Source organism: Eschscholzia californica, unplaced genomic scaffold (genome assembly GCF_041429995.1).
Source record: "Eschscholzia californica isolate CP2 unplaced genomic scaffold, dmEscCali1.0.p SCAF_4, whole genome shotgun sequence".
Lineage (NCBI taxonomy): Eukaryota > Viridiplantae > Streptophyta > Magnoliopsida > Ranunculales > Papaveraceae > Eschscholzia > Eschscholzia californica.
Genome location: NW_028238461.1, coordinates 48,019,009 through 48,026,630, shown reverse-complemented (window position 1 = coordinate 48,026,630; position 7,622 = coordinate 48,019,009).

The window sequence follows — 7,622 nt, the reverse complement described above, 5'->3', positions numbered from 1 at the left end:
CAGGTATTTGACAAAATGTCTGAAATGAACATTCTTTAATGGGCAGCTCTCATGACTGGATATTCGGTGGAATGCAAAGCCAAGGCTTTTTTTGTTGTTGTCTCAAATGATATCTTTAAGAATCAAACCCAATGATTATGATTGTGTTAATGAAGCCTCTGTGTACATTGTGGTCTCATTAAGCATCAATTTAAGCATTTGACTAAATGAACAACTACTGATGAAGAATTAATAACACTCATTACACTGCATATTTTACTTTGCAGTTCTCTGCTATTGAAGGGTCTTCCAGCCACCAATACACAGTGGCTATCGGCCTTGATCCAAATGAATGTCTCCCAAATGGCTCGCTTTTTAGTTTCTGATATTTCACAATCCATATGTTTTTTAGTTTCGGGTGGTGTTCCTCTGTGTTACTTCAAGATTTCGTAGACACATACTCTTTGTTAATATTGAGTGTTGAACTCTTATGATGAATGAATGTCATGATTTATTAATGAAAGAATGGATGAATATGATCAATTCTTGAGTATCTATTTATTGTAAATGTAAACTATTTATTTAATGAATACAATGAAAATTATTGTATATAGGGAGTGATCAATACTAGTAAAGCAAGGAAAGTTCTTGGCTGGAAATCAAAAGTTGGCTTTAAGCAATTTGTGAGGATATAAACGTGTGCAAACTGAGTTTGTAATGTCGCAAATGCAAACTCAGTTTGCATTGTCACACACGCAAACGCAGTTTGCAAAATCGCAAATGCAAACTCAATATAAAATATCGCAAATGCAAACTCAGTATGCAATATCGCAAATGCAAACTGAAGAATAATAGTTTAGTTACGCACAAAAGTTATATCGATTTAAAGTTTAAAGAAAATTAAAAGAATTTAGTTACACAAAAAGACAAAAAAGGATACTTTAGTCTTCGTATACTTTTTTATCTGAATAATAATTTTCAAATGTTTTGTGATTTTCTACTTATTTTCAATATTATTTTGACTCTTCTAGTTATTACCCCTATTATTAAATCTCATAGCTACTTGTCCTCCCATCATTACATCTACATGTCCCCTCTGAATGTCTTTTAAGGGGCTACGAATTTTTGACGTGCCACACCAACAATTTTCTTTAAGCAAGCAAATATTGTGAACTGTGGTTCCAAATGCAGATACATTCAACAAAAATGATGTTATGTCTGCTCAAATGTTCCGGCAGGGTATATGGACGGACCAGATTTAGTGAGAGAAAGTCAAATCTAATGAGAGAAAGTCAAACATTTTTTCTTATTAGATCTGAACTGGTTAAGTTTCTCGGTCGAAATACTGGTCGGACATAGCATCACGGTTGTATATTCAAAGCACATGTGCTCCTTCAAGAGAAGAATTGTGCGAAGAACTTGGTCGGCTATCCAACACCCTAACCAGCAAGGTACATTCATTCATGACAGAATTTCCTCTCCCTGAATGTGTGCATTTCTTCAATGTTCACAAAGCTTCATAACGAAATTTGGTAGTTCAATATGAAGTTCTGTAATATTCCTTTTATCCTTTAGTGTGTGTGAACTGTGAAGTACATAATTTAGGGTACGGAGCTTTATTAAAATAACTTCATAAAAAAAGTACGAAACTTTAAAACGCAGTATAAAATTAATATTTTCGTTCACATATTGTATGAAGTTGGGTTATTTCCCAAATGGCCCCCAACTTTGTCACCAGCTTCCTGTCTGACCCTCTACTTTAGCAATAATTCCCGTATGACCCCCTTTTTCCGTTATCTTTAACATTCCGTTACTCTCTCTCCTCCATCTCATTTTCTCTCTCTGCCACATCATCTTAGCACGACACATCATCATCTTCTCAGGCAGGGGTCGCCAGCCGGCGACCTTAAAGTTTTTTTTTTCTCTCTCTAAATATTTATTTTTTATTCTCTCTCTCTAAACTCCGGCGAAGGGGTTTCCCTTCGCCGGAGTTTAAAGAGAGAGAGAGAGGAGAGAGAAAATTAATTTTTTTTTTTTTAATATTTGAAGGTTGCCGGCCGGAAATTTGGCCGGCCGACGACCCCGCCGGAAAAGATGATGATGTGGCGTGATAGGTGACTTGACAGAGAGAGAAAATGAGATGGAGAAGAGAGAGTAACAGACAGTTAAAGATAACGGAAAAAGGAGGCCATATGGGAATATTTGCTAATGTAAGGGGCTAGGCAGGAAGCTGGTCACAAAGTTGGGGGACATTTGGGAAATAACCCTATGAAGTTTTATAAAATGTTATGAAAATGATGTGCTGATGAAGTTTTATGTGAACTGATGAAGTTTTCATAATCTGTTATAAACTTTCATACGTGAATCAGAAAATTATTTATTTTGGTAAAAGTATAAGTTTATTCGAAAACACAATAAAACTAACTATTTAAGTGATACGTGAATGTATTACATGGTTTAATGCACTGGCGGATAAGAACATATCCAACACAAAAAAAAATTCAAAAAATACAGAGATAGAAACAAAGTCTAGTGAAAACACTTAATTTCTTCATGACGTTCATTAAAACAAATACAAATATCATCAATGGTTAAGAAATTAAAGATTAGACGATTTCAGTGAAGAATGGATAAACAGAAAATGCCTTGGGACGAAAATCCTAAAATGAGAACATAGAACATGGGTCGTGGACCTTTTAACTCTTTAGCCGACATCTTTGTAAATTTATTAGGCTGGAAGTCATTACGCGTTTTGTATAGTTCGAGCATTATTTATCACTCATGGGTGTTTGTGAATTTTGTATAAGTATGCAGTCACATTCATTCAAATTTAAATCGGCAACTGTTGTATTAGAAGATAAGTTTGAAGCATAAAAATAAAAGGGTTATTTTCCTAATGGCCCCCAACTTTGTGACCAGCTTCCCGCCTGGCTCCCTACTTTACGAGAAATACTCATATGATCCCCTTCCGTTATAACACCGTTACTCTCTCTCTTCCATTTCTTTTCTCTCTCCTCCAGCATGTTTTCTCTCTCCTCCAGCATGTTTTCTCTCTATGGCACCTCGTTAAAACCAGCGACATCATCGTCTTCACCGCAGGGTCGTCGGCCGGCCAAATTTCCGGTCGGCGACCTTCAAACTTTTTTAGAGAGAGAGAGGGGAGAGAGAATTAAATTTTTTTTTTTTCAGAGAGAAGAGAGAGAAAAAAAAGTTTGAAGGTTTGGCCGGCCGGCGACCCTGCCGGTGAAGATGATGATGTGGCTGGTTTTAACGAGGTGGCAGAGAGAGAAAACATGCTGGAGGAGAGAGAAAAGAAATGGAAGAGAGAGAGTAACGGTGTTATAACGGAAGGGGGCCATATGGGTATTTCTCGTAAAGTAAGGGGCCAGGCGGGAAGCTGGTCACAAAGTTGGGGGCTATTAGGGAAATAACCCAAAATAAAATAGTAAATAAATTGTACTTAAGAGTAGGTTCATCTTTCTTTTTTTGAGAATGAAAGAGACCTAAATCCCGACAACAAAGAGGCCTAAAGCCCGACAAATTATTACATTATTTATAGCCTAAATTACATAGGATAAATCTTGATGACAACTGCTTCCACCGAGACTCGATCCCACGACCTCATGGGCTTAAGAGGGGTGTCCAACCGTTACACCAAAGGGTGGCGGACAATCCATGGTATATTCATCAAAATATCAAAACCCTTGAACACTTCACGAGTGATGAAACTAAAAATCACAAATTTTGCATGTCCACCTTTCCTTTAAATTGATCGGGAAAATTACTAACAAATTTCACATACTAATTTTCAGGTTTGGTTTTTAAAATACTCATTACTCTTAAAATTCTAGTCAGTACTAAAGTTTTTTTTTCTTAATGAAAATCTGAGATTTTGGAGCAAACTTAAAATGAAGGGGATGGGTGGGACTCAACAAACTAAATCATTCTTTCCATAATTTCTCTCTTATTTTTCAATTTTTATGGTAATAATGTTAGCTAATGATGTAATAGACTACCATGCTCCTGATTAAACATATAGTTTTTTTTTGGAGACTTAACTCCTTAACTGTTTTTTTTTTTGTTGTTGAACTTAACTCTTGAGCTAGTTATTTTGAAATAATATTTTCACAATTTCACTTCTTATTCTTTTTGAGCAATTATAGAACACATTCTACTTGATCAACCATTATTATAGAACACAATTTCACTTCTTATTCTTTTTATTCGGCCTGATTCGGTTTGATTCGACTGAATTCGGTTCGTTAGTCCGGCCGAACTCAATTAACCAAATCAAACACGAGGAAAAAATGAACTTGAGCGAGAATACAAAAGTTAAAATTTAAAGTCAGTATTTAAACTATTATAAATTTGAACACCTAAGAAAACTATTTTTTAGTTTACGATACCATTAAATAATGATTATTAACAGAGTAATTAGGCCAAAACTCTCTAAAAAAAATTGGGGCTTTGGTTAAAGATCCCCAATTTTTTACCGAAACTCCATTGGTATAGTATAATATAATGGTTTATATACATAAATCATGTATATGTGTGCATGTTTAGTTCCGTCACTTCAAATTAAAACGGTTTTCAAAAACATTTGCTAAGGCAAAACAAATATAGATTGCTTGCTTTTTCAGCCGAGCCGAGTTCTTTTTAATAAGTAGCCGAGCCGAGTTGAACATTGTTCGGTCCAGTCTAAAAACTATTTGATTCGATTCGGCCAAATTCGATCTGGTCGGTTTGGTCGACCGTTGCTCATCCCTGCTATTTAATACTAGTACGACTCAGTTTTGTATCTGAAAACTAAAACTTTTTAGTTTACAAGAATCTTCTTTACCATCTTTGTACCGTGAAATAGTTGGAATATATGTATAACCATAATTCAAATTGTTCAAATCTTATCAATTTCTCCAAAAAAAAAAAAAAATTGTGATTTTGCGTCAGATATGGATAGCGTTCCAAAACAAGCCATTGTGACCTATAATGACTAGGAACAACCGAGACACGGTCTCACAACCCACAACTCTTAAACAAATATTTCAAAACAACTCAAGTATTTAACGACCAAATGGGCTAGCTTGCTTGGTCATGGTCAGTTTTAGCACGGGTCTTGACTCAAGATGGTTTGTGATGCACCACGAGCCATGACTTGCCATGGGCCGTGACCGCCACAGACCGTGCGCGCCGACCCTGATGGGCCATGACTTGCCACGGCACACGAACGCTATAAGCACGCCAGAGTCTAAGTGACACCGGCCAACGCAGTTAACAAATAAGAACAGAAGGAAAAAAAAGAGAGAAGAAAATAAGCTGGAGCAAAAATGGAGGATCAAAGGAACCTCTAGATTTGCTTCGGCCCTGTAATTGAAACCCTAATTTTTCTTCGGAATCGTAACGAAAAGAAGATAAAGATTTATAGATGTGGAGATCCTAAATCTGTTAAAAATCTTAGATGCATATCCAAAGATCAATGAGGATTTCTACAACAGAACTCTCTCTGGTGGTCTCATTACCCTATTGCTTTTCTTCTCCGAGTTCAGTAAGTTTCTCTCTCTTAGAAGTTAGATCATCTCTCTATCGTATACTCATTTTGTGTAAATTGGATCTGTTTGAGTCTTCACATATTTGATATTTTCAGTTGTGATTTGAAATCATAAATTCGATGTTGTTCTATGTTCTTTTTTGCAGGATTGTATCTTAATACTGTTACTGAAACGAAATTGATAGTAGATACTTCAAGAGGAGAAACTCTTTGAATTAACGTTAGCATCTTTAATTCGCTTGTTTTCTTTGGTTTTATATCATTCATAGTGTTTCTTTTTCTCTAATGGTGTGTTTGGTTGCAGGATTCCTAGTAGGATTCCTATCAAAAGTGAGATTTGGTAGGAATCGTGAATCCCTGGTCTGTTTGGCTACCAAAAATCATAGGACTCTTGAATCCTAATGATTCCTAATTCCAAAATTTGTATTGCACCAAAATCCCACCTTACCCCCTAAGATTTGTTAGGATTTTGGATTAATAAACTTAAAGCAACACAAAAATATTTCCTTCTAGAAAATAATTATTTTAAAAATTATTTTTTTTTTCAAAAATTATTTTTTCCGCAAAAATCATTTTTTCTTCGAAAATCATTTTTTTTCTCGAAAATCGTTTTCCTCCGAAAATTGTTTTTTTTCGCAAAATCCAATTTTCCTCCAAACATGTTTTTTAAAGAAAATCAACTCGAAAAAAATCAGTTTTCGGGGGTAAAAATGATTTTCGTAAAAAAATAGGTTTCATGAAATTTCGGTTACCGAGAAAAGTAGTTTTTGAAAAAATAATTTGGGAAATTTTTTTTTGAGAAAAAACGCCTTTCGGGAAAAACTATTTTTGAAAAAAAAATTGTTCATGAAAAAGTTAAAAAAACGGTTCTCGAAAAAAATTTATGAAGAAAATGGGGAGTTCTTGAATGAAACGATATTTGAAAAAACGAGTTTCGAAAACAAGGTTGATTCAATATTTTTTTCAAAGAAGCGTTTGAAAATACTCAACTAATAATAAATTATAGGATTCCTATTAGTTGCCAAACAAACCAAAAAATGTTACTTGAATTCATGAATCCATGGAATCATAAATTCGAAGGACTCATGAATCCGCGGATTCATGATTCCGCCATCCAAACACACCATAAATGATTTACAAGTACCCATACTTCGGATTTGTAGTATAACGTTCAGAAACGGATAAATTATTGGAGGAATAATTGGGAGACCAATATAGTTCACCTCAATTAGACTTGCAAATAAGTGATATTCATAGTTGGTCCTATCTTTTCACCAATTTCGCGTGTTTAGATCAAGTGGGTGTTAACATGGTTTTATGTCAATTTGAAGAAAAATATCCCTGATTTTTTAAAGTTGGTGACTTGACCTAACATGTCCCCAAACTGGTGTACTAATTTGAATAGGTAGTGTTCATCTTCAAGACCAAGCTTCACAAATATGAGGCAATCATCTGCAAATAGTAAATGACTAATGACAGGTCCGTAGTTAGAATGTTTGAAACCAGATATATAACCTTCAGTCTGAGCTTTGCGAATGAGCCTACTAAGTGCCTCCATGCATAAAATGAAGAGATAAGGTGAAAGAGAATCACCTTATCGCAGACCTCTGGACAGAGAGAAGAATTGAGAAGGTTTTCTATTCAGGAGCACTAAACGTGCAGTAGTGGAGATACATCGGTGAATTAGCGCACAACACTGTCTAGAGAAACCCAAGTTACTAAGAATGGATAACAGAAACGAACTCTCCACCCTATCAAAGGCTAGGACCGTGTTGGGGCCCGTGCGGACAGGGCGCCCGCACTGGGCCCCCCACCCATAAGGGCCCGTTTTATATAGTCCTAACACTACAAATACAATATATAAACAGTAGATGCGTACCTAAACATAAGACACCTCTTAGTTGAGATGGTTAGGTGTAGCCAGGGGCGGCCCAGGCCCAAAGCAGCCAAAGCGGCTGCTTTGGGCCTCACTTGGGCAAGGGCCCCAAATTTCATATAGTTACAGGCACCTTCAGTAAAATTATAAAATAAAAATAAATAATTACTTTACATGTTTGGTTGTTTGCTGGGAGAGTTTCCAAGTACAACTAAAAATGAA